We start from the raw sequence: 26,834 nt of genomic DNA, 5'->3' as shown, positions 1-26,834 counted from the left end.
ATCGGGACAACAATGCTAAGAAACGAATATGTAAAAATTCGATTCTCCGGCAAATCAATTAAATGCATTGTTGTTGATAGTCGGCAATATTAACAGGATCTTTACAATGGGCGAATTGTTTTCGTTGACGTTTTGGTATTCGGTTCGGATGCTGGAATCATAGAAAAATAATATTTTATGATACTCGATGTAGCAGCAAGGAGACATCCTTCCTCGATGCTTGGCAGGAACTAACCTACCCGCCCAAAAAATCTATTCTTCCTTACATAGAAGAATTAAAACAGACAGAGCCTGAAATTAAATTTCTTTGTTCCTATGGTATTATCACTAAAAGGATCTAACCATCCAGACCAATTGTCTTGTCCAGAAGATTTTTTTTTTTGGCTCTGACCTATCACACTTCTTTGCCGTTCATCTGTCATGTTACTCAGTATCCATGCATAATGCGCTGACGTCGGTATGTCTATTCAGTGCTTTGCAAGCTCGCCGAAGCAACAGATATGTTGGATCTGTAACCTATACTTTCATTTCTTCGTTGTATAAAGATCAGTAACCACTAGAAATCATCAAAAAAAAAAGCAAAAGCAAAGTCACCTCCGTACAGGCCATGAAGACCCTTGGAGGAGTGGAAGATAAAGGCTTCCACCATTGTTAACCTCGGCACGTGATGGGGTAGAGTGGTTAGCTCTACGCCCGGCCGCCTTTGCTCCCAGGAATTAACCTGGTACTCATTTTTGGTGTAGGCTGAGTGAATCTCAGGGCCATGTGCACCTCCGGAAGTGGAAATCTGGTTTCTTAAATTTTACGACTTCCTGACGGGGATTCGAACCCACGTCCTTCCGGGCGAACCGAACACGCCTTTACCGCCTCGGCCAGGCAGCCCCTACTAGAAATCATGCCAAAAGAAAAAATATTTACAAGTATTCTACTTCAGCAGTGGATATTTGGAGAATCCACTTTATGAATAGAAGAAACACAAGTATTTTGCAGAGGTTTCAATAGTGCATATATTCCTGTTTTAGTGCATATTTTGTGGCTTTTAGAGCATAAGAATCCACTCTGTAGTAATGAGACAGTCAATCGAATTCTTGAAAAATCTGGCTCGCTGTTGACGGAACCATATCTGTACCCTGTCAAACACGTCGTCATCCGACGCCAACAGATGTTCACGAATGTATTTCTTCAGCTCACATGGTGGTGAAACTCTGCTATAGGGAGGTTTCTGAAGAGTTTCCCCACACTAATTTCTGAAGCGTATCCCTCATAGAGGTGGCAGTGTGGGAGTGGCGTTGTCATGAAGAAGGAAAATACCGTTTGAAAGCATGTCCGGGCGTTTTGACTTTATGGTGCGCGTCAGTTTCTGCATCCGTCTTCATAGCGCTGTGCATTCATTGTCGCTCCAAGCGTGAGTTGAAGAAACTCTTTCGTGAACATTGGTTTGCATCGGACGACGACATGTGTGACTGCGTACAGATATGGTTCCGTCAACAGCCCGTCAGAGTTTTCACCCAGTCACCACCCAGTGGGATAAATGTTCTAACAATTCTGGTGAATATTTTTGAGGTATGAAATGTTCTACTATATTTTTTTGGCAGGTGACCTGTTTTCATTTGGCAGATCTTATGCATTATGGTGACATAATGAAGTAATATTTCTATGGATTCGTTTGGAATCACACGGAAACAAATATTCCGTTTCGTATTCATGGTTATAAAATATTGTCTTCGTCCCTCCTTTAATCCCTCATAGTTTTTGGCATCAGATATCTAATCATCGTCTCTCTCTATAAATACACAAGGTATGTTATAACTTTCCGTTGTTGATAACATTCCTTAAACAATTATTTTATGTCAATATTGACAAATCATTGCGAGAGTTGGAACATATGAGATTTACAAGATTATCTTATATATAAAAGGTAGTGTGTATAAATTAATATTGCTACGTTCTTGACAATTACACTCATATTACAATGCAACTTTTTCGCTGCTGCAAATGCGTAGCCTTCCACAGTTGCTCCTTCTTCTCTAATTGCGCTAAGGTGTAAGGTTTGCCAACCAGTATCTTAATGAACGTTCTGTTTACCTTGAGCAGGAATTTGATACGACTACTCAGTCTTGTTAAGTACATAAAATATTTCCTCATTGTTTACGCCTTAAAACCTTTCACTTTAAATAGTAGTTGCCTGTCTGACGCCGAATTCCACTCGTCGGATCAAAATCAATGGTCATGGAATGTATTGCCTACAGGAGACTTGGAACCTTTTCCCAAAATCATTACATGTTTCAAGAAAATAGTTCAATATCCTGATCATTTTGTATACATTTCTAAATGTTGGTATTGTAAATATAATGCTGAACTAGTAGTAAGGTGCTGTTCCACTTAATCTACTGTAAATAGCTGCATTAAGGTATTATAATAATTTTTTTTATGAGTTGAATTTATATTCTGTTCCCAGACAGCAGGTTCAATTCCACTTGAGGTCGTTGGCATTCTAGGATGGTTAAAAGAAAAATGCGACAGCTGATTAGCAGACGCTTTGTTCATTGATATTTTTCCCAAACCTTTCATTGATCACACATATTTTAGCCAATGGTTCTTTTAGTCCTCTAAACGTGTTGGCAGTAGGCGTTTTCCCCATAGATATTTCTCCCAAACTTTGAATTGCCCACACATGTTTCATTCAAATTTTCTTCCTCGAAACCTTTTTTTACCCGCACCTATTTCTGCAAGTTAATTGTTCAATATTCTTATAATGTTGACCAGTTTATTACCTCCTGGCATGTTAAAGAACTGTGGAGAAAAATACTGGTAGCCTGGCTTCTTTTAAGAACAGTTAGTGGTTGAAGCGGAAGGCAAACAGTAGTAGTAGTAGTAGTAGTAGTAGTAGTAGTAGTAGTAGTAGTAGTAGTAGTAGTAGTAGTAGTAGCAGTAGTAGTAGCTTATGGAACAATAGGCCCAGTTTATTGAGAATCTTGAAACATCAGTTTATTAAGACTTATCTTCAATAAAGCCAACGAAGCTGCCTAGTTCATTGCATCGTTCTGCAATATTATTCTGTGTATATGTTGTCCGTTGTTTCTGTACAAGCGGTATCACCATCTAAGCCTTGCTCACTCATTTCGTTGACGACTCCCTGTACGTCTGTTGAAGCCTTCATCCGACTGGACGTCACATACTTATTTAATTAATTAATTAATTTGTTTATTTATTTGCTAAACCAAAACAACAAGATGCCGAATTATGCAGTTCCTCAACGAAACAGATATTTACAATGGAGTAGCACAATGCAAAAAAAAAAAAAGTGAAAGAGTAAAGGCGAAAGAAATATACTAATAAGAAAAGTAGCGGAAGAAAATTTAAAAAACCTAACGTGATAATTGTACGGAAACAACAATTCAAATTAAAAATAATGTCAAGTGAAAAGAATGGGGATAATTGAAGTTTGGAATTGAAATGAAGGGAAGAACTTATAGCTAGGCACAGTAATATAGTATATTGATATGACGTATGCAACGGTAAAGTAAAGTAAAAAGAGGAAACATTGTATACAAAAGGGGAGACAGCAATGAGAAAAGCAGAAAACAGGAAGATGAAGGAAAGGAGCTAGGTTAACTTAGGGAAAATGCGATTAAAGGAGGCATACAAAGAAAAAAACGTCCAAGTTCCTGTCAAAAGATAAATAGCTAAGATGGGTTGGAATGCGAATGAATAAAGTTCTTTGAACACCGAGAGGTTTGGCGGTGCGGTTAGCGTCGTGTAGCTGTGAGATTGCATTTGGCTGATGGTGGGTTCGAATTCCACGTCGGCAGCCCTGAAAAAGTCTTTCCGAGGTTTCCCATTGTCATAGCAGGGAAATGCTGGGCCTGTATCTTAATAAAGGCCACGGCCGCTGTCTCCCCAATCATAACTCTTTCCTATTCTTACGTCATCGAAAACGTCAGAAGTGTTCGGTGTGCGACGTTAAACCACTTGTAAAAAAGAAAAGGAAAACAAAGAGTTCTTTCAGCAAGAGGCAGGCGGGTATACGAAATATGAAGGGATGGGTTTATCGTGGTTTCTCAAATTGCATATGTAGGGAAAAGAAGGATACCGGTTCAGGAGAACGTAACAAACCGTTAACTGCATTATATAGGAATTTATGGCCGTCTATTTTCATGAGAGGTAAAGACTGATTTGACAGTGTCTTGAAAATGTTGAACATAGTTTCTGAACTCCACCCAAGTTAAAAGCATTGCAAAAGCGGGCGAAGAATTTCTCCAGTATCCGATTGCTGCTCAAGTTTCCAGAACCATAGATTCTATTTTTTTCTAGTTGCTTTACGTCGCACCGACACAGATAGGTCTTATGGCGACTATGGGAGAGGGAAGGGATAGGAGTGGGAAGGAAGTGGCCGTGGCCTTAATTAAGGTACAGCCCCAGCATTTGCCTGGTGTGAAAATGGGAAACCACGGAAAACCATTTTCAGGGCTGCCGATAGTGGGGTTCGAACCTACTATCTCACGAATACTGGATACTGGTCGCACGTAAGCGACTGCAGCTATCGAGCTCGGTAACCATAGATTCGTATGAGTCGAAACGTGTTTACGCTGGAAGATCCACGAAAAAATTAATTACATTGTTTTCCTTAGGCATTGCTGGAGTTCAGAAGCTATATGAACTTTATTAAATTATTCGTGTTCATTTCGTGAAAACAAAAAAACACGGTGGAATAAAAATGGCGAGTTCTTACATATTGGTGGGAAATTATGAATTTCCTGAACTGAAAAACAAATAAAGCACAAGTCTAATTATGGTGTTTGCTTGGACAATCAGATCCTAGAACTAGCCTTGAAGCACTTGCCACAGTAAATTGTATTACGAGCGTGTAATAGTTACAGAAAAGCACACGTAAATTCATTTAAATGACGCAATAAAACTGGTTTTATGGCCAAGATTGAAGGCCATTTCAGTTAATTTTCAGAAAGTTAATTTACATGATGTTGTCCAGTCCAGGACCTTGCTTTCTGAGTGTGTTTATGAAGTCTAATGAATGAAGTCACGTGGTCAGGAACACGCAAAGAGCCACGAGGGATCGTATACATGTGATAAAATGAAAGGAGTTTTTTCTTCATTTGTTGAGGCTGTACATGTAAATGGAAACCTTCTGTTGGAGCCACACTCGAGAAAGTGTCTTTACGACCAATTAAATAACAACCCGGCAAGCTGTACACATCTAAAGTTGTGTACCATATGCAACATCCCTTATAGGGGAAACGAGTGACGACGAATGTTGGACTCTAGACAGTTTAGAGTTCAATTGAGTAGTGGTAGTAGTATATGGTAGAGTGCTGTCTTTCTGAGCCCATTTTGGCGAATATATCCTAGTTCACTCCTGTAGTACTTGAAAGTGTTCAAATACTCCAGCTTTGTATCGGTAGGTTTAATGAAACGTAAAAGAACTTCGGCGTCTCCGAAAACTTAGAAGTAGTTGGTGGGACATTTAAGATACTCCACAGTCCTTAATTTTTCTCTATAAAGGTTATTTTTAACAATCCAATAAATCGCAAGAATGCCGATTGAATGCACAGAATTTGATCCTACAGTCTTGATTGGCTTCCCTGGAATAAACAGTGAATCAGTGGTAGGGTGTCTGTCACCGGATCGCAAGATGGTGAGCTCAAGCCCGGTTGAGGTAATCAGATTTTTGAAGGGCAGAAAAAGGTCAATTCTATACGATGTCAGCATGTAGAAAATCTCGTCTGTAGATTGCCCAAAGGAAATGGTTTATCTTGCCATCTGATAGAGTGAAAGGGAACGTTGAAATTGGCACGCAGGTAGCATAAACAGCGTACAATCAAAATGTTTGAATATGGTAGGTAAGATCTTAAGATTATTCCAGAGATTGATTCAAATAAAAAAGAAACATAAGTTGAAACGCCGAGGGGTACCTAATATGTTGCGGTGTTAGAGAGAAACAACAATCGAATCCGTGATCACGTGGAAAAGAATATACTGTACTTGCTTACGAACGTTCTGTTGAAATAATGAATACCAGCATTGGCTCTTCTACCTTGACTGGCTGTTGAAAGGAGCACAAACGTACTAGGTCACCTCGTAATCTCCGATGCACATTTATGAATATAATATGTTGTAACTGACAATAAGTTACGCTTGTCAGTAATATTCCACTCATTGTTCTTTTACGGTCTATTGTCTGTTTGTTACTTCTTGCTGTCCGTGTTAAGAGGACAGGATTTACCATTGCTTAACATAACACTTAACTCATTACAAGAGCAACAGAGTTTAGATGCTAATTTTTACTTTTTGGCACAATTGATGTAGTAGGGAAGACTACCTCACTGCAATGTATCTATTCTTGTACAGTTGCCTATACACTTACTGTTGCTTAAAATGGGCAAATTTACTTTTTCTTTTTTTGAAATCGTCCTTTACATCCGTAGCTTAATGATCACCATCGCGGTCTGGAGTTCACAGGGTCCCGGGTTTGATTCCAGTATGGGTCGGGGATTTTGGTGACGTCTGGTTAACTCGTCTGCCTCAGAGACTAGGTAAGAGGTTTGTATCAATTTACATCTCTTCATATTCGCACACAACACATCCGATCGTAAAACAGGGTCAATTCCGCATGTAAATATACGACACAGTTTGCAACCGTAATCCTACAAAGGTGTGAGGAGACAGAAGAAGGCTGAAATCATCCTTCATCCAGTGAAAATTCCGTTGTAATTCACTGTCTCAGCGTTCCAATTAATGTATTTGATGTTTTCTTTACTAATACGAATTTTGAATTGGGCTATTTTGTTAAGACTGTAAAGGATTGATTGGATTTTCACCCTGAAGGACAGAGATTCGATTCCCTTTAAGGATGTCGAGAAGTTAAGAAACGAGACTTCCATTCCTGTTGAAGCTCATGACTCTGGGGTTGATTGTGTCTCCAACAGCAATGAGTACTCTTTATTTATTTGACTTTAATAGTGGTGAAGTTAGGGATCGTGGCCCTCTCTTAAACTTAATCACGTAAATCAAAAGATTATATATACTGTATATAAGAAGTTTACTACTCTATTACAAAATCAAAGATGATTAAGCTAAATTACAGATATAGAAAGCTAATCAAAGTTCAACAAATAAAATAAAATGAAATCCGGACATAAAAGAAAAAAAGTAAGAAAAGAAGTCATAAAGAAAAAGTAACATACAAACTGAAAAATAAAAGCAATGCATAAACGGAACACAGCGGAACTATGGAAATACAAGTATGGCCATAAACAGTGAAAAGCTAAATATTATATACTATAACAATAATAATAACCTAATATTAATGAAAAGAAACAACAGTAAGTAAACTGCTGGGAATGAAGGTGGCCAAGCATATAGCTAACGAGTGCAGTATACTTATTGGCAACATTACGAAGAGTGGAAGCCAGTTCTACTCGAAGATGTTCTTTTAGAAGAACTGAATGTATATTTTCTAAGTTGCGGTATCTGATGAATTAAGATCTAACATAAAAGTGCTGAAAATGTGATCGTTTCTGGTATTTGAATTGAATCTTTCATTTTTACCTAACGAGCACTCTAAGAGAAAGTAAAGTATAAGATTGTTATTAGATTAAGGTATGCTTGTCAGAACGTGCTTGAGGATTCTTCTGAGGTAGAATACGTGCATCGTTTCGTTCCAGCTCTCGATCCATACTCGTTGGATGAATGGTCAGCGTACTGGCCTTCGGTTCATAGGGTCCTGGGTTCGATTCTCGGCCGAGTCGGGGATTTTAACCTTAATTGATTAATTCCAATGGCTCTGGGGCTGGGTGTGTGTGGCGTATTCAACATTAGAAATCATCCTAGGTAGGGCCCTCATCTTCACAGACATGCAGGTCGCCTAATGGGCCGTCTACTAGGAAAAGACCTGCACCAGGCCTCTCCGGAGGCCATACGCCATTTGTTTCTCGGTCCATCGGTAATATTTCGTATGTTCCGAAAGAAGTGTATACCAGACTTCCCTCAATAGTTTAAAAATTATGAAAGCTAAGAAATATACAAAATATATATAAAAGAAGAAGATGCAGAGAGTCTACCCAAAGCTTCCAAGGACAGGTCTAGCAATGTTGAATGACGCAGGCATCCGCCTGAGTTTGGAGCACGGACGTGTGGTCAAATGAGCGCAACCCGGGAACGCGACATGGTAGCAGGTAACACGAGGTGTCATTCGTTTAGCCTACGCGAAATCTGTCGATATCTGTGATAATTGTTAGAAATACTGAATATGTGCATGCATACTCTGATATATTTGATAATTTACAATCTCAGTGTCTTAATTTATAGAAGGTCCAAGCCTACCAAAAATTGAAACAAGTAGAAAGAATGTCAAAGAGAATCGAACAAGCCTAAGATGTGTGAGACAGTGCGTAGGAGAGCCAATAGATAACGTAAGAAAGACGAAGTGGCCGAGAGCTGCGAGCCACAATTGAGTAGCTCTTAGCATCTAGTGTTAGATTAGCACTGAAACACCCAAAAGAAGTAATCGACTTGATGAAGATTGGTAGCGGGGTAATTCCACAACACTCGCAGCAAGAGGAGAGACTAGTCAGGATAAAGAAAACCTCCCTAAACTCTATCTCTGAGAATCTACACATTTTTAACATCCACATAACAGCCATGCGACATGTTCTACACTCGAAATACCTGCGGGCGATGCTGGGACACAGACTCTACACATTTTCTTCCTAGTGGTTTAACGTCTCACTAACTCACAAATGTTTTCCTAGAAAGAGTAGGAAAAGGCTAGGACTGGGTAGGAAGTACCTGTGGTTTTAATAAAGGAAAAGCTCCAGAATTCTCCTGGTATGACAATGAAAAAATACAGAAAACTATCTTAATTGCTGCCGTAAGTGGTTTTTGAATTCACAATCTACCGAATGCAAGCTTCCAGCTTGTACCAAGCAACCAAATCACCCGGTGCTCAAGGATTAAATGGCTTTGACCTTGTCCAGCAGATTGTTTCATAGACGACTATTTTTAACATAAAAGAACTGAATACTTACTTTTTGGGGAGTCAACTGGAGGGTTCAGCTACTCTTCCTTAATGATCGCTTTCAAAGAAACTTGCTGATTACATTTGGAAGAATAAAAAAATGTTTAGAAACTTATCCATTCACATCTGACTATAGAAGGCGAACGACTGTATGACTGTATGACTAGAAATGTTACATAGTGGTGAGAATTTCTATAGTACAGTGAAAATTTATAGAAATGTGGAAATCTGTCTTAAATGGTGGGGAGATTGGACGTTTGAGAAGAAACCCTGGAATTGTGCCCATGGGAAGGCATGGGTGAGAAAATATAAACAAATAAAGAACCAAAGCAAACTTCTAGTCTGGACAGTTAAGGAGAATGCCAGATATATTTACTATACTAGATTAAAATGAGAGATAGCTGAATCGGATTTATCTTAAGCGTGATTGCTCAGTGAGAGGAAGGAAAGCATGTATATAGAAAAAGACAAAGCAGATTCGGAATGTCTACATGTAAATAGTGAAATAATATAATGAATATACGGAAAGATGCCCAGTGACGACGACAACGACAACGACGACGACGATGATGATGATATTTGTAGACTGTAACTTCTGTCACTAGTACAAAGCTAAGACAAATAGTGTGATGGTGCCCTTTTGTTAGGGAACGACTGATTCCTTATCAGTTAAACACTTTCATGATGTACATTCGCTCAAAAACTAATGTGAGCATTGTATTCTATGTTCCTCGCATTAAAAATGTCACCAGGCTTAATTTTAATTATTATTAAAATATCATTAAGTAATGGTGTAGTACAGTAAAAAATAAATATTATATTGTGTACAAAAGAGAGGACAGCAATGAGAAGAGAAAAAAGGAATAAGAAGAAAATGAACTAGGTTAAGTTAAGGAAGAATCGATTAAAGGAGGCATACGAAGAAAAAACGTTCAAGTTCCTGTCAGAAGATAAAGAGTTAAGGAGGGTTGGTATGCGGATAAATAAACTTCTTTGAACGAGAGAGAGGCGGGAATACGGAGTATGAAGGGGCGGATTAATCCTGGTTTTGCGAGTTGGAACATGTAAGGAAAAGAAGGATGCAGGTTCAGGAGAACGAAATAAACCGTTAACAGCGTTATATAGGAATCTAAGGTCGGCTACATTCCTGGGACTAGATAACGGGTGAAGGTTTAACTTGTCTAGTATCTGATTACTGCTCAAGTTTCGACAATCAGATACTCTGGCTCTAGCAATGGCACAGAAGAATGACTGCACGCGGTCAATATGATTCAGATTAGTGGGTGAAGAGGTAGACCAAATGGGAGACGCGAATTCAATAATCGGTAGGATGCAAGATACATAGTAGGCTCGGAGGGCGTGGATGTCGGTGATGTCAGAAAATCTATACAACAAACCGAGAAGTGACATTGCTCGCGCGGCTATCTTTTGTATATGGGGGCCAAATAACAATTTACTGTCAAACATCACTCCTAAGTCATTTTGTTCCCACGTAGATACAAACGCTGTGGATATTTACAACACTACAGTATATCTGTAGGTTCATTATTTGTGAGAAAATGTGTACCTGTGAAGAAATAGAGTACCATGCAATCATTCTTTTTTGAGCGACTGTACATTATAATAACACAGGTAAAAGTTAACATTGTTGTCTTCGACCCGAGATGATGCAGCCCTTTTCAGGCACACTCCCAATGGAGGTGAGTTGCATGCATTTGTTTAGCACATTGCTGCCAATCTTAAATTTCTGGCATTTCCGGAAATCGAAACCGAGCCTTCGAGTACAGGTGCTGAAAAATCACTAACCGTCAACTACGGAGGTGAACAATAACCCAGTTATATGGCCAGCATAGATATACGAGTCTAGCCCCAAATGAACCACCACCCCCACTACTACCACCTCCACCACCACCATCACCGCCACCACCACCATCACCGCCACCACCACAACAAATATTCAGCCAAAACAACAACAACAACAACAACAACAACGTTTTCTTCTTTGAAACTCTTTTACTCGTGTTGCTTCACAGATCACCAGCCGCAGTGAACGCCTGTAACAATGTTGAATATGCAACCCGCTGTGCAAGCCCATAGGCGAGGCCTGGAGCACACACATCTGATACTCGACACTGTAAAATTTCATTCTCTCATTGCCATGCAAATTTTCACGTAGAAGTTGGGTAACATTTTTCTTTATATCGTTTCTGTTAAACGGTACATATCTGTATAATGTATACTATAATTGTAGTGCCACGTGAAGCCTCAAACATGACTATTTATGCTTCCCAAATTTATAGCAACAGAGTTTGTGAATTCGTATGCTTGAAATATATTGTTACAACTGGGAATAGGAATTTTCTCTGTTGTTTGGGGAAAGTATTATAAGTATTAGGAGTTACAGCAGGCCGTGGCCAAATATCTGTGCAAATCGTATAGCAAAACAGTCGTTGAACAAACTACTTGATATATTTGATACTTGCATTTTTGCCTATAGGCCACTCCTTTCTGCGTTAAACTTCTGAGTCGAACTAATTTATGAGAGGAACGATTTGCGAATATGCACATGATGATTCCAATTACATTGGAATGTTTTAACGATTTAGGGAAAACTGCTAAGGTAGTTCATTTTAACTTTGTTGACAACTTACTGCCATCTCTTCATTATTGTTTTGATGGTAGAAATGCACGGATGTTACGTATTTTAATGTCAAATAAAAGACTGAATATAGGCTGTATTTGTACTAACAGTATTGAGCAATTTATGGTGGTTTTATGAGGTTATTATATTTCTAATTTTTATGTTACAATAAGAGCCTGAACGTTCTATAAATCCGTGAGCAACAGATCTCTCTAGCTAATTTCTCACCAGTATTATCGAAAGTATACTGAAGCCTCGATCTTCAACTGTAACGCCAACTTTGTACATGCTTTGTAATAGTACATATAGTATAGATAAAATTCTAAGTGCTCCTTTACCACATTTAGAGTTTCCAGTTACATTTGTTGCGGTTGTTGATGGAACCTACCTAATTTGATCCTTCTTTGTCACTGGCCAGGTTTCAGAACTATATCGAATACTTTCCCTGACCCTTAAGTTGTATGTATTTGTTCCACAGTAGATTACGCACTACTTGGTACAAAATAAAGTAGGCTTGTAGTTTACTTGACCGTTGATATTGTAGTCACAGTTATGCGTAGATTATGAGCCGCAGAGACATAAGTTTTCATTCCAAAATCGTATATACATTGCCTGCTCTTGAACCATAACAGCCATGGTTAGAAGCTAACGATAATGTTACTCGGCTATCACTCCTCTTACGGTGCAATCCTCCTGACGATTTCAATGTTCATTCTTGAGTTCAAACTTCTAGTTAGTTAAATACAACACATATGAACTCTGACACAAGTGTTCAGACAAAATTAAACAGTCAGACCCCGAGTAAGAGGAACAAACCGGGGCTCTCTGAATCTAAAGCATCAACTCCGACTGTTCAACGACAAGCCCGGTAGGTATTTTAGAATTAAGGGAGGAATGTTTCTAGTTACGATCAATTAGAATCTGACTGGTTGTAGTAATCCTATTCTCATAATGGTGGCCACAATCACTTGTTCCGGTATTTCTTCACAGGACTTGATGTACTTGAAACCAACCCGCTCAAATCACAACTCGTGATTGTGTCTTTTTTTTCGATGGCCCTGCGGCTGCGAGTTGGATGAAGGAAATATTGTTAATAACATAGTGTTTTTTTTTTTTTTTTTTTTTTTTTTGCGAGGTCGGTTACTTGGCAGGTTTTCGGCCTTCATTAAGAAAGATTACTACATGACTTCCCCCTGAGTGGTCCTCTTCCTTGTCGAAATTGTACCTTTTAGCACAATCTTGACCTCCATTCACCATAATTGACGCTTTAACGTACTGCAAAAATGATTTTGCTCTACATTGTTCAGGTCTCCTAGTGCCTTGCATGATCATATGCTATGTGCTCTTCTTCAGTTTATTGGAAGCACTAGCTTATTTCTGCAGATCAGTGGCAGAGTCCTGGCCTCCAGATCCCAAGGTCGTGGGTTTAAACCAACAGAGGTAATCAGATTTTTGAAGGACGGAATAAGGTTCATTCGTGTAAAAGATCTCTGGTGGCACGTTTGGTGTTAAAATAAAACTCTGTCGTAGATCACCAAGCTGAGATCCGTTTGTCTGCCAGCTGGTACAGAACGTCAAAATTGACGCGCATGCAGCTTGCAAATGAATTGCAAACAAATGAAAGTCATCTCCGTACAGGCCATGAAGGCTCTGGGACGGGGTTGTCCTTAAGTTCGGCACTTGGTGGGGTAGAGTGGTTAGCTGTATGCATGGCCGCCTTTGCCCCTAGGAATGAACCTGGTACTCATTTATAGTGTAGACTGAATGAACCTCAGGGCCATGTGCACCTTTATAAGTTGGAATCTCGTTTCTTAAATTTTCCTACTTCCTGGCGGGGAATGGAACCCACGTCCTTCCCTCGGGAGGTCAACTGAGTAGAAGGAGGTTCGATTCCCATCTCAGCCATCCTCGAAGAGGTTTTCCGTGGCTTCCCATTTCTCCTCCAGGCAAAAGCCGGGATGGTACCTAATTTCAGGCCACGGCCGCTTCCTTCTCTCTTCGTTGTCTATCCGTTCCAAACTTCCCCCCCCCCCCACCAGGCCCCTGTTCAGCACAGCAGATGAGACCATCTGGACGAGGTAGTGGTCCTCCTCCCAAGTTGTATCCCGCGACCCCACGTCTCCTGCCCCAGGACACCGCCCTTGAGGCGTTAAAGGTGGGATCGCTCGCTGAGTCTGAGGGAAAACCAACTTTGGAGGATAAACGGATTAAGAAATATTAATAATAATAATAATAATAATAATAATAATAATAATAATACCACTTGGCAACTTCTCGGATCGCAACCTACTGGAGATGACTTCAGAAACAAATGAATGACGGGTCCAGGTGAATGCACGTAATGAGAAATGATAGCTACGTCCTAACCTTAGAGCGAACATTTCATAATTCACATATTCAAAGCGCTGTGACGTGGAACATGGGATACTAAGGCAATTCTGCTGATACCATCATAGATAACTATAAACTTGCCACACTGACTGATTTACGATCTTACAAATTAGTCATCTTGATTACTAGTGTCTCTTTTAGGTCGCATCGTTACAGACAGGTCTTATGGTGATGATGGGAAAATAAAGGGGTAGAACTGTGAAGGAAGCAACCGTGGCCATAATTTTAAGGTACAATCCTAGCATTTTCTTGGTGTGAAAATGGGGAAACCATGGAATACCCATCTTCATGGCTGCCGGCAGTGGGGGTTCGAGCTCACTATCTCCCGTAGCTGACAGCTATGTCGTCTAAACCTCGTACCTACTCGCTCGGTTATCTGGTTTCGGCTAGCAGTATTATTATTCGAATGACTATGAGCAAGCGAACTAACATGTGTTTTGACGTGGGTTTTGATTATAGTCACGTGCAGTTTTACCACAGGGACGTGGTTTTTATTTTAGATATCCCACGTGCATTGGCCGGGATCTGAATCACGGCTTTCTTGGTGAACAGCCTTTGAATATGCCACTTGACTACCACGATCCATCGGAAGACTATACTGTAGCTGCACTAGTTATGCTTTTTCCAGTTTGATAAGGTTCCTATAACTTATGCATATGATAGCATCTTATCAGTCAACACTTGGATGAAGATTTTGTGCGGTAATGATTTAAGGAATTGTGTTTATCTGTTTCTTTATTTATTTATTTATTTATTTATTTATTTATTTATTTATTTATTTATTTGTATCTTCAGCTGTGGTAAAGTGACCCCCTCTTACACATAACCACGTAAATCACAGGAGGGAGTAAAATAAATATAAACATTCTATTATAAATTCAAAGATAAGTAAGTTAAAAGATTTGAAGAACTTACAGTGAAGAAAAAAAGAAAGCAATGCTCAACAAACAAAAGAAAAATTTGAAGAATGAATGTAAAAAAGAAATGGAAAACAATACATAATAATGAAACGCAAGAACAATTCGCAATGACGTAAAAGGAAGACAAGTAAGGCGCAGAGAGTGATATTAACACTACGTACATAGAACACAATACATAATAAGTCTAGAGTCCGGATTATTACGTACTGATAGGTTAGAACGCAAACTTACTTAAGCCAGTAACAAGTATACCCTCCACTGTACAACGGTTATGCTATGAGTTTTGCATAGATATTAGGGGTACAGCCTTTAGAACTCCTTGAATTTATTCTACTCTTTCTACATTATGGTACAACGGGTTGCATGACACTTCCTACAAATCAAATTACTTTGCATTCTAACCTATTACCACCTAAAAATCCGAGATATAATAATAACTGAAAGGGAAAACACGTATGGTACTGGTCAGTGATATTTATTAAACTTTAAGTAGGCCTACATTAGGTAAACGCTTAATATTATTTAAATATACACTAAAAAGTACAATAATAATAAAACTAATATTACTTAGTTGTGGTAAGATAATAATGTTAATAGCCTACACACAACAATCGCACATCATATCATACGTGACGAGTCACATAAAAAGTCAGTAATTTTTTCATGCAGTTTTAAATTCAGAAATTGGTTTAGAGTTTCTGACAGCAGCTGGAAGTGAATTCAAAAGTCTTCAACCAGCGACAACGAAGTACCTTGTGCACATAGAAGGCTTCATTAAAAAATGCCATTCCTAAATAAAATTGTAAAGTTATTTATGGGGCCTATGTTTAAGCGTAATTAGTACTTTTCTTAATCGAGGAGTAACTTCAGTGCACGAGCTAGATCATAACGTTTCTCAGTATAGCGTCATTTTGTCTAAAAGGCATTATAATAAAATATAGCAAAACTACCTAAGAAAAAGCGAATTTTACAATTCTTATTTAAAATTCATTCAGTGAATATATGCCTAAAATAACTGTGTTCCTCTCTATAAAGATATCTGAAAGGTAACACGTGTCATTTCAAATCTGATCTAATAGGAGTAGGTGAAATATCTCTTGTATAATTACCTCACTTCATTTCGTTCAAGTGTTCCTATATATTAATGTGATTTATTATTATCGGTGGACTTCTTACGGTTGTTGATCGCTTGTCGAGTTTTCGAGAAAGATATTCAAGGACATGTTACACCTTTGTTCATGCTAGCCTCTGTTGAGCGTCGCCTGAGTGATATGCAAGGTGTGAGACACGGAGGTTTTTACGGTTGTATTTTAAAATACGAATAATGAGGTAGGGTCTGTCATTGCACGTGTAATTTCATAGCATATTTCCGCAATTTTATGCATAATTGTTTATGAAAACACAACCTCGTGTCAGTAAATTTACTAGCACGTAAAAGAAATCCTGAAAGATGAACTCCGACGTCTCCAAATATTATAAAGATATCAAAAGCCACAGGCAGGAATTTATAACATGTGGAGATACAGTCACCCCAAAAATCGAATGAGCACATGGTGTTGTAAATGTTCCTCGCAGGTGCGGTTTTCTCAGTAACAATTTAACCTATAGATATAATGTTTACTGTGGGTATCCGCAGGGTTTCTATCACCGGGCGTGTTAGTCGTGTGGTTAGGGGCGCACGTCTGTGAGCTTGCATCCGGGAAATAGTGGGTTCGCACCCCACTGTCGGCAGCTATGAAGATGGTTTGCAGTTTTTTCCCAATTTCACATCAGGCAAATGCTGGGGCTGTAGCTTAATTAAGGCCACGGTCGCTTCCTTCCCACTCCTAGGCCCTTCCTATCCCTTCGTCGCCATAAGACCTATCTGTGTCGGTGTGACGTAAAGCCAATTGTAATAATAACAGGGTTTCTATACACGGAAAGTGAATTATGAGCATTAAATTAAGTTTGATAAAATATTAAATGCGTGGAACATATAACACATCGCTTACATTCTTCTCTTGTGTGGTTGTAATTATATCTCCAAGCGCACTGTCACATGTGCTTGAGTGGTTTTTCAATGGCGCACTAGTCGCCAGTGTCTTGGATCGGTGTGATAGTTAAATATTGACGAGCCCTGTACTACAGTGGGGCAAAAGGCTGCTAATTTCACGGTTGAAAAATTCTAAAGGACTTGAATTTTATACCTGTTGTTAGTGAAACTTGAAAAACAATAACTTTAATATTCAGATGAAGATTATCTTATTATTGATTTTATTCGTTTAAGTAGATATAATCAAGAAGGGAACGTAACTGCCATATCCAATAAAATGTGATTGAGTACCTACTAGACTTCTAGTAAATCGTTCATATGAAACCTAGTGCGCCCATTAAATTAAGAAGATTGGTTGGAACTTCTTATGTAGAACTTTAGGATAACATCGTAGATTGCGCATTTGATGGAATTTTCTTACTTACTCCAGAATAATTTCCGAATGGTGCATCGAAAATTGGATCCCTGAATTACCATGTCTAACCTCAACACGTTTGTGATATACGTACACATCACCAGTGATAAACACATTCTATTGAGAAAGATGGAATTCACTTTCTTGTAATGATGTGTCTGAAGGGAGAGTTGCAGTAGGCTATGAATGTGGACTTCAAGACAGTGCCCATTCTGAATTCAGTAGTAATAAATTCTTTCTTTACGAACATCTTAAGCCCACCCAGCTTTGTAGCCAAGAGCAAAGACATTCCAATAGTGAACTCACAATGGGCGCGATGATCGAGTGGCATTGTCACCGGCTTTTCACCAAGGGAATCGTTGTTCAAATCCCGGTTATTGCAAGTGGTATTTTTGAAATCAGCAATCACGTCCCTCTGGTTTGGATTACACGTAAAACTGGAGATCCCTTGGCTATGATATAATATCAACTACACGCTTGCTTGTTTCTCCGTTAGGGGCCGAGTTTGAGTGGTTCTGGAGGCTATGCCGAGTTCAAATTCTCTCCTTCAAGTCACACTCACGCGAAATATTCAAATGCACTCTTATTTTATTCGCTCATCCTAACTAATATTAAAACAGATAAATAAATTATTGTGTAAGGCACAATACCACTGGTTATCGGTGAACATAGAAGGAAAGGAAATAGATTGCCTATTCGAGGTATTTAAATTTATTTTTAAATGTCGTGTGGCTATTTACTTGCCTGGTGTAGCCCTTGTAAAGCAGACCCTCCGATCAGGGTGGCATCTACCATGTATGGCAACGGCTTATTTTTATGGTGGAGGATGGGATTGCGTGTGGTGTATGATTTGCAGCGGTGTTGGGAACAGCACAAACATACACTCTCCGAGACATTTAATATTACAATCCCCGAACTGGCCGGGAATCTAATCTGGGGGCCTCTGGACCAAGGAACCGGACATCCAAAGTGGTGATGGTGTGCTTTTTTTCACCCAAAAGTTCGTGGATTGGTTACCTCCTTGGGAAGTCAAGATATTTAGAATATAGATATCTACTTGCGGAGAGGAACTCGGTCCTCAGGCTTATTCAGCTTGTACCAAAACGAGTACCATTCTAGCTATTAGGGCACAGAAAGCTGGGCATGGAGCTAACCATTTCTATTTCAGTTCGTGCCGAATAAAGGAAAGTAATGACTTTACTTCACAGCCAGGGTGAGTGGCTCAGATGGTAGGAGCATTACGGGTTCAGTACCGGCTCAGTCCGGTGGTATTTGAAGGTGCTTGAACACGCCAGTCCTGTGTCAGTAGATTTACCAGCACGTAAAAGAATTCGTGCGGAACAAAATTCCGGCACCTCGGTGTCTTCTAAAACCGTAAACGTTGTAATTGTGACTATAACAAACCTATTATTTCTTTTTGTTATTATTAGTAAAAGCTTCCGTGGCTCAGGTGGCAGCGCCCCGGCCTCTCACCGCTGGGTTCCGTGGTTCAAATACACTCCATATGAGATTTGTGCTAGACAAAGCGGAGGCAGAACAGGTTTTTCTCCGGGTACTCCGTTTCTTTCCCTATTATCTTTCATTCCAGCAACACTCCAATAACATTTCATCTTGCAGCAATTAATCATTGTCCCAGGGGAGTGGGACAGGCTTCGGCAGCCGGCACAATTTCTATCCTCGCCGCTGGATGGAGGCTTCATTCATTCCATTCCTGACCCGGTGGAATGACTGGAAACAGGACAAAGACTCTCGAGAAGGAATGGTTTTTCTATCAAATAGCATGAAATGGCTGTTAAGTTTGCTTTAACCATTTGGCTGTTTAATATATGTAGACCGATTTCTGATATCTTTAGTGATTATTTTCGGTATATTTGCGTTATAATAGGTCCCAGGTTTCAATTCTTCACGGAAAAAATTAAAGCGAAATAAACAAATCCAATCCCGTATCATATCAGTCTATTAAAGGCATCGATCTACCAAGTAGGCTGCTGCCTAGCTAGATGGCCTGCGGATCTTGGAGTGTCACGTGGTCAGCGTGACAACATTCCCATCCGTATTGCTTTATTTCGTGGCCAGGCCACTACCTCTCTTATCGAATAACTCAGCAGGCTGAGGAACCGCGTTTCAGCCCCCATTCCATAATTAAAACATCAGGATTGACCAGAAATCGGGTCCAGGGATTACTGGTAAGATACAGACACGTTACCCGTACACTAAGGGGCTAGTATGAGTAAAATAAAGCGGCTGAGAATTGTTCACAAGGCTTGATACTCAAGACTCAAATCCTATGAATGGTTTTGCCAGTTAAAATTTGACCACTTTTCTGCTAATAGTACAAAGATCACGTCGTTGGAAGTATTCCAAATGAATACAGAAGACGCAACTTAGCCGAGTAAAATTTGAATAAAAGCGATTAGAAATTACTTCTGTGGATGCAGCTACGTTTCAAAACCTAGCGAAAGAGATTCCTGACTACTACAGCTTCTTTTGAAGCTCAGTGTAATTGAGGGGTGTATTACATATTTGAGAGATCATTTCACAGAACCAACTGGTCACTTTAATGGTGTAACTTTTAAAACTAAGTGTACAGTAAATGGGAATTTGTCGAGCAGCCAGTAGATTCAAAGAAGGAAGCTTATAAATGGATTGGATGCAGGTGGATGAATTGATTCATTTGTTTGAAATATGAGACGAAGCAGAATAATCCACGAAGAATCCATGACCCAATGTTTGTCTGTGGAGTCAGGGATTCATTTTCATGGGCGCTGTACAGATGTTAGGTGTGCTACGTGGCAAATTCCACCGTTGTAAGTGTAAGTTTTAAAAGTAACGTTCAGCATTCCAAGTCGCACGTTAAAATCTTCGGCAGATGGTAGCTCTCTCTTCATCCCGGATAAAAAGCGCTATCTTCGAACATCCATAAGGTGATTTGAAATTATTTATCATATACGTTAGCGACCTGTGATAGTTTTTATAGTCTACACAATATTTTGTGAATTTTATGTTGATACCGGATACGTTAATGGATTTTATCAGAAAACTTAAGAGAACTTAAAAGGAAATTGTACATGCAATAAAAGCTAAGTATTCGTTGTAAAATCATTCTGCGTTTATAGAGTCATCTAACATGGCGAGGTTCCCTTGAGGTACACTCCATGGAAAATGAACGACATGCCTATTTCCAATGAAGTAACATAAAACAGTTTTAAGTTTTAATTCGCCATAATCGAACCCGATCTTCCGAGGATGACAGTAACAGCCCTAAACGTTATACTGAGTAGGTGGAAAAAACACATAATAGTCTATTAAAAATAGAAGACATCTGAGAAGTTGTTGTTGAGAGATGCACAACAATTCACGCAATACGGGTGCAAAGCAGTCTGATATTCAGTACACTTGGAGTACTTTGGAACTTGGTTTCTCACTCCTTAAATTTCACTTTAAGAATCCTAAAATTACTAACATCTCTCCTGTAATTCATTTCTACTTTCATTTAATCTATAGTTTCTTCTTCGCATCTCAGGAACATTTACAGGAAAATGTTTGCATATGTAAATTTGCACCGATCTGTAGGCCTAATGGAGAAATAAATCAGTCTGGTTCGCAACAGACTGTTACTTAATATTCGTATTAGTTACAACGAATAATAATATCAAGGATAAATCCAGTGTCACCGAATATAAATAATCAATAATAGATTGTTCTCATAATCGGAATCTCAGGGACTCTAGGAAAGTGCGTCTTGTATTTATTCCGTGGAATTCAACGTACCTTAGAGGATGACGGAGTCTTCCTCCATTTTGAAATAATATATTTCTGTTCGCGAAATGTATGGAAATTTGATATTTAAATGATTAATAAGACGTAGATGTGTTATCAAAATTTTGATTCTGAATCTGTTTATGGTATGGCCAGATATGCAATAAGCAATTATGCTTAATCACGTCTGCCATATAGTTTCAAGAGAATACTGTTGAGCAGGTTCGAAAGTTAGGATCAGGAATTTTGTGTAAGTATTGTCATAATAGAGCCTCTGTAGGTCTCAGTTCCTTTTTAAAGCGTAATTCTACTGTGGGAATGTGGCCAAAATATGAATTCGGTTGTTGAACTATCGGTATCTAACAATCCCCTTAAGACAGCACACTGGTGAAAATTTTGTAACTTGTTAACTTGGTAAATAATATATACAAATTCATAATATACTTACGGTTGAAATGAGGGAATATATCCAATATTCTTCGAAAGTCACAACACACCACACATTGTTCGTTTCCTGCTTTACGAAGTTAGCTTATTTATAACAAGTTTCACAAATCACAGTTAATTAATTAAATTAATGTTAAACCTCCATATAGCTAACAGTCAGAAAGATCCAAGTTGCTTAATCACACACTGAGACACACACTAGTGCCGGAGTGAGATTAAAACAAAGGGAGAAAATTACTGGCGCCTTGGTTTTGACATGAACACACACAAACTACCCCCCCACTTCTTCGCCGTCAAATCTGATCTGTGATTGGTTCTGGGCGTGCAAAGTGCGATGGACGTCATGGCCGTGAACATTAACAGCATATATATTAGGTTGTGTGTGTGAGTATGTGTATATATGTGTGTGTGTATGTATGTGTATGCACAAAAGGAAGGTAAGGTAGAGCGGTGAACAGCAAAACAGGAAAAAGGTGAGGAGAAGAGAAGGCGAATTAGAATAAAAAGAGGAATGTTGAAGAGCAGGGAATGGCCAGCACAAAAAGTAGTTGCTCCAAGCAAAGCAAGGTTGCGAAGTTCCGACCTCTGGGTTGTGGTGTGGCCGTGTTTACCAGCTGCGCACTCTTGTTGCCATTGGTCGCCGCTGGCGCTTCTCTTCTCTCCTTCCTCGTCCTCAGCATCACCTAGCGCAACACGACCAGCAGTGGGACATCACCAGTAGCGAACTTATCCGCTGTACGAAGAAAATAGACAAACATTACTTTCGAAACATAGATTATGAATTGAAGGAGAAATAATCATAAATCATTACTGAATTTACAAAGAAGAAGAAATAATTATAAATCACTACTGAATTTACAAAAAGTCCGAAATTTCAGTAATAATATTTGCGCTTGTCCGCCATATTGAATTTGACGAGCAGTGGGACATGACCAGCAACATGTTGTAGGTTGTTTATTTGTCCTACTCGTTAGCTGAATAGTTGACGTAGTGGTCTTCGGCTTAGAGGCCACCAGGCTCGAACCACGGCCGGGTATGATTAATTCTTTTAACTGGGAGACTCGGTAGTTGTGTTCATCTTAATACACATCTCTTCATGTACATGGAGCATCTCACACCACAAACTACTAGCCTACACAAGCACATAATATTGATTACAGTACATCCTTCCACTTAGGGCTGGTGTTAGGAAGGGCCGCAGTAGAACTGGGTCAAATTCCACATGAAGTACCGACACCAATAAATAGGGAAAAAGGCCAAGAAGAAGAAGTATATGAAGAAGAAAAATAATGTTAGGTATTTATTAATTAATTTAGCCCGCCCGGTGGACATCATCGTTAAGGCACCAAGTCTATATGGTCTGACACCTTGGTTAGCCGATTCAAGTTCCGTTTGCCGCAAAAATGTTCGCCATCACTGTGATGGGGGGCACAGTAGGAGAGGTGATGGTATAACATTTATAATCACTACATTGGGTGTCAAAATCCTGGATTCACTTACAAACCTCTCCCCAGTGTTCATATGGAGTAAGGACTTATGACGCTGTTGATGGAGATTCCTCCGTCAGATGGAGAGGTTAAGCCTTTATCAGACACCTTGATGCTATTTGGTACGAGAAGGCTATGTGCCAGCACCGGATTTCACTCTCTCACTTCCTACTGCATATCATAGGTATATCACATCATTCGTTTCATCTTATCAACTTCGTTGATGAGGGTGACATCAGAGAGGCCATCCGGTCGTAAAAACTCGCTACAAAGAGAAACGGGACAAGGGTTGAAACACACACACACACACACACACACACACACACACACACACACACACACACACACACGCACACACACACACACACACATACACACACATTTATTTATTTAGTTATGTATTAACATTTTTGCTTTTCTTATTTTCTTTTCACGGCGGGCTCAGGTTATGAAGCCTCCTGAATTGTATCTGTTTGAGGGGGGAAATGGACTCAGATTATTTTCGAAACATCTATAGATTACGAATTTTATCATTACTGAATATGTATACTAATGTATAAAGAGATACTCCGCGTCTGTGGCTATGTAGAGGTAATCTCAGAAACTACTGGACCGATTTTGAAATGTCTTTCACCATTTGAAAGATGATAGCATTCCCGGTAACATAGGCTGTATATCATCCCAGAAAATAGAAGGGCTCTTGCGAGAAACATGACTGAAGGGAAAATATCAGCAATAATAAATTTCAAAGTTTGTTTATTAGTCTGTGGTTTTTCACATAAAACCTGCTTGAGTGATAGAGCTAAAATCTAGCTACTTACAGCTGAGATCTTTGGTTAACACACAGACTACTTACTGTCACCTTCTCCTTTAAATGGGATATGTAGCGAAAGAAAATGTGAAGAAAGTCAGAGGAAAACATACCTTTGGGACCCTTTCAATTGAATACGCTCCCTAAACGGGTATTCCTATAGAACAATGGATCACACTTAGTGTACTTGAAATTCGATCTCCCAGAAGAAAATTTTATACGAATTTTTTCGTTTCCCTAGTAGTTTTCGAAAAAGAAACATTTTGCTGTGTTTTGGCGCATGCATTATCCTTGGTCTCTTTTCCTTAGTTTCTTTCACGTTAAACCTTCTTGACGGACCGTACTCTTATTTGGCAAGCATACAGTTGGAACCTTTGGTTAACATGTAGGCTACTTACTATTACAGTGCATCCTAAGGGAGCCATGCTGGGTAATAGAATGTGAATCAAGACATAGGAAAATATACACCAGGGACGTTTGAAAGTGAACTCCCCGCCTAAATGGTTAGCCCTATTAAATAATGGAGCCAGCGGGTGTACTCAAAATTCCATTTTCCTAGGAAATTTTTTGTAAGCATTTCTTTGATAATTCTGACAGTATTCCATAAAAAGATGCTCTTCTGTGTTTTACTATCACACTATCGTTTTTTTTTGCTATTGGCTTTACGTCGCACCGACACAGATATGTCTTATGGCGACGATGGGACAGAAACGGGCTAGGACTGGGAAGGAAGCGGCCGTGGCCTTAATTAAGGTACAGCCCCAGTATTTGCCTGGTGTGAAAATGGGAAACCTTGGAAATAAATCTTCAGGGTTGCCGACAATGAGGTTCGAACCTACTATCTCCTGAATACTGGATACTGGCCGCACACTATCTTTTAAGCGGGCTATGTAGCGAAAGAAATTATGAAGCACGTCAGAGATAAACGTACGCCTGGGACTCTTAAAAGTGAATAAGCTGCCTGAACAGATGGTCCTATTAAAAATTGGAGCAGAGCAGGTGTACTCAAAATTCGATTTTCTAGAAAAAAATTGTACCTATGAATTTTCTTCGCAACTCTATAATTTACGAGAAAAGAATGCTTTTCTGTGTTTTGGCGTATACTTTTGAGAGATGGAGTGTGATGTACTTACTTTGAACGAATAAAATGAGCCACAAAATGGCGGAATCTGCACCATTTAATTCAAGGACAATTAAGTATAATGGTGTGTGATTCACGGTACCTTTCCTTTAATTTTTGCAGTAACCAAGAACAAACCATATTTAACTGACTCCGCTTCAGCTCGAAGACCGTACACTAGCGCCGCGTGAGTGTCTATCTATTTTGAAATGCCTTTTATTGGTAAGGAACATGAATAGATTATATATGACAAAACAGAAACAGAAGCACACTTGTCAGCTATGACGTCATGGAGGGGTTCACTGCAAGATACTGCACTATTACAATAGAGATAGTTTTATTTTCGCTCAGTCACAGCCTTCTTGATTCTTAAGATTCTCCATGTTGTTATGAAACATTTTTGCGATATGTCTTGGAAACATATTGCTCTTAAGGGAAACCTTTTACGCTATATGCGGTATATACGCGGGCCAATTATCCCGTATATAATCGAATAATAAAACATCAATATTAATCTGTAACAATTATTCATTTGGATTTGTACTCACGCGGACGCGTATTAAAATAGCCGCTTTATTGCGTTAATATTTCTGGTATTTGTTTTTCTACCTATTGCCAGATCCTTTAAGACTTCCGGAAAACCACAGAGACAGTGTTTTTGAGGATATAAAACAGGCGCAGAGTGGGCGTCTGTCATAGTAGTGAAAACTGCTCAACCCGATTGTGACTGGCAGTAGGCAAGGGGGCCTGTCATCACAATGAAAACTCCCTAGCCCGGTCTTCACATGAGAAACGACGTATGGCGACCTCCCCGTTGTGTTCATGGGGTAACACGCTAAGAGCTATGCAAATTTAATAAAATCTTCCTTACAACGTTTCGCCTAGAATCCTGTACACAGCGTAGAATTCCGTGGCGAAACACAGGTACATCTGCTAGAACAGTATAAAAAGACCAAAATGTTATGCCATATTGAAATTAAAATTCCAAAACATAGGCAATCATTTCTATGTATATCATGTGGTATGCACTGACGGGGGCAGAAAAGGCGTACTCGGTTCACCTGAAAGGACGTGAACTCGAATTATAGAAGAAAATTTAAATGAGATCTCCACTTCTGGAGAGGCACATTGTTCTGACGTTCACTCAGTCTGCACCAGTAATGAGTAGGTTAGTTGTATGGGCAAAGTCCATTGGCCAAGGAACTAACCATTCTGTCCCTCTTACCGCCCAGGTCACCTTCCATTCCGAGAGCTTCATGGATGTGAGGAAAAAAGTTTCAATTTTTTTGATTTTGTTTGGTTTTCTTGAATGATTTATAATTAACTCGTAATAATTAAGGTACTTATAAAATATTCTCGAGAATAATTTACAATCGGTGCAAATGTCAACTGGAAAAGGAATTAGGGGAGTAGCGGGGGGGATTTAAACCATGACGTAGTTGTCCAGATCAAATCATAACACTAAAATTATTAATGGGCATCTACAAAAGAAGAGAGAAACAAATTGTTATCACTTTCGTAGACTTTCGGAAAGTTTATGATTGCATTCACCGACCTTCAGTATTAACAAAATTACGACATTTTGGATTACATCCTAAATTAGTTAACAAACACTAAATCACAGGTGAAGTTTAGAGGATAATTATCCGAAGCATTCACTATCGGAACAGGACTAAGACAAGGTGATGTACTATCACCACTTTTGTTTAATTGTACTCTGGAATACTTGATGAGAGAATGGTATAAAGACAATAACAAAAATATAAAATTTGGATAC

At 39.2% G+C, this 26,834-nt stretch overlaps 1 protein-coding gene across 1 annotated transcript in view; it reads right to left on the bottom strand.

Moving 5' to 3' along the window:
- The window catches only part of dsb (debris buster), a 455,386-nt gene extending 433,545 nt beyond the window's left edge, over positions 1-21,841 (bottom strand). The window contains exon 1 of the mRNA XM_067134853.2: positions 21,641-21,841. The gene's annotated coding sequence lies outside the window, so the exon portion shown is untranslated. The remainder of the gene's footprint in view (positions 1-21,640) is intronic.
- Between the last annotated feature and the right edge of the window lie 4,993 nt (positions 21,842-26,834).

This window comes from Anabrus simplex, chromosome 1, assembly GCF_040414725.1.
Source record: "Anabrus simplex isolate iqAnaSimp1 chromosome 1, ASM4041472v1, whole genome shotgun sequence".
Classification (NCBI taxonomy): domain Eukaryota; kingdom Metazoa; phylum Arthropoda; class Insecta; order Orthoptera; family Tettigoniidae; genus Anabrus; species Anabrus simplex.
This window is presented reverse-complemented; position numbering and strand designations above follow the sequence as displayed.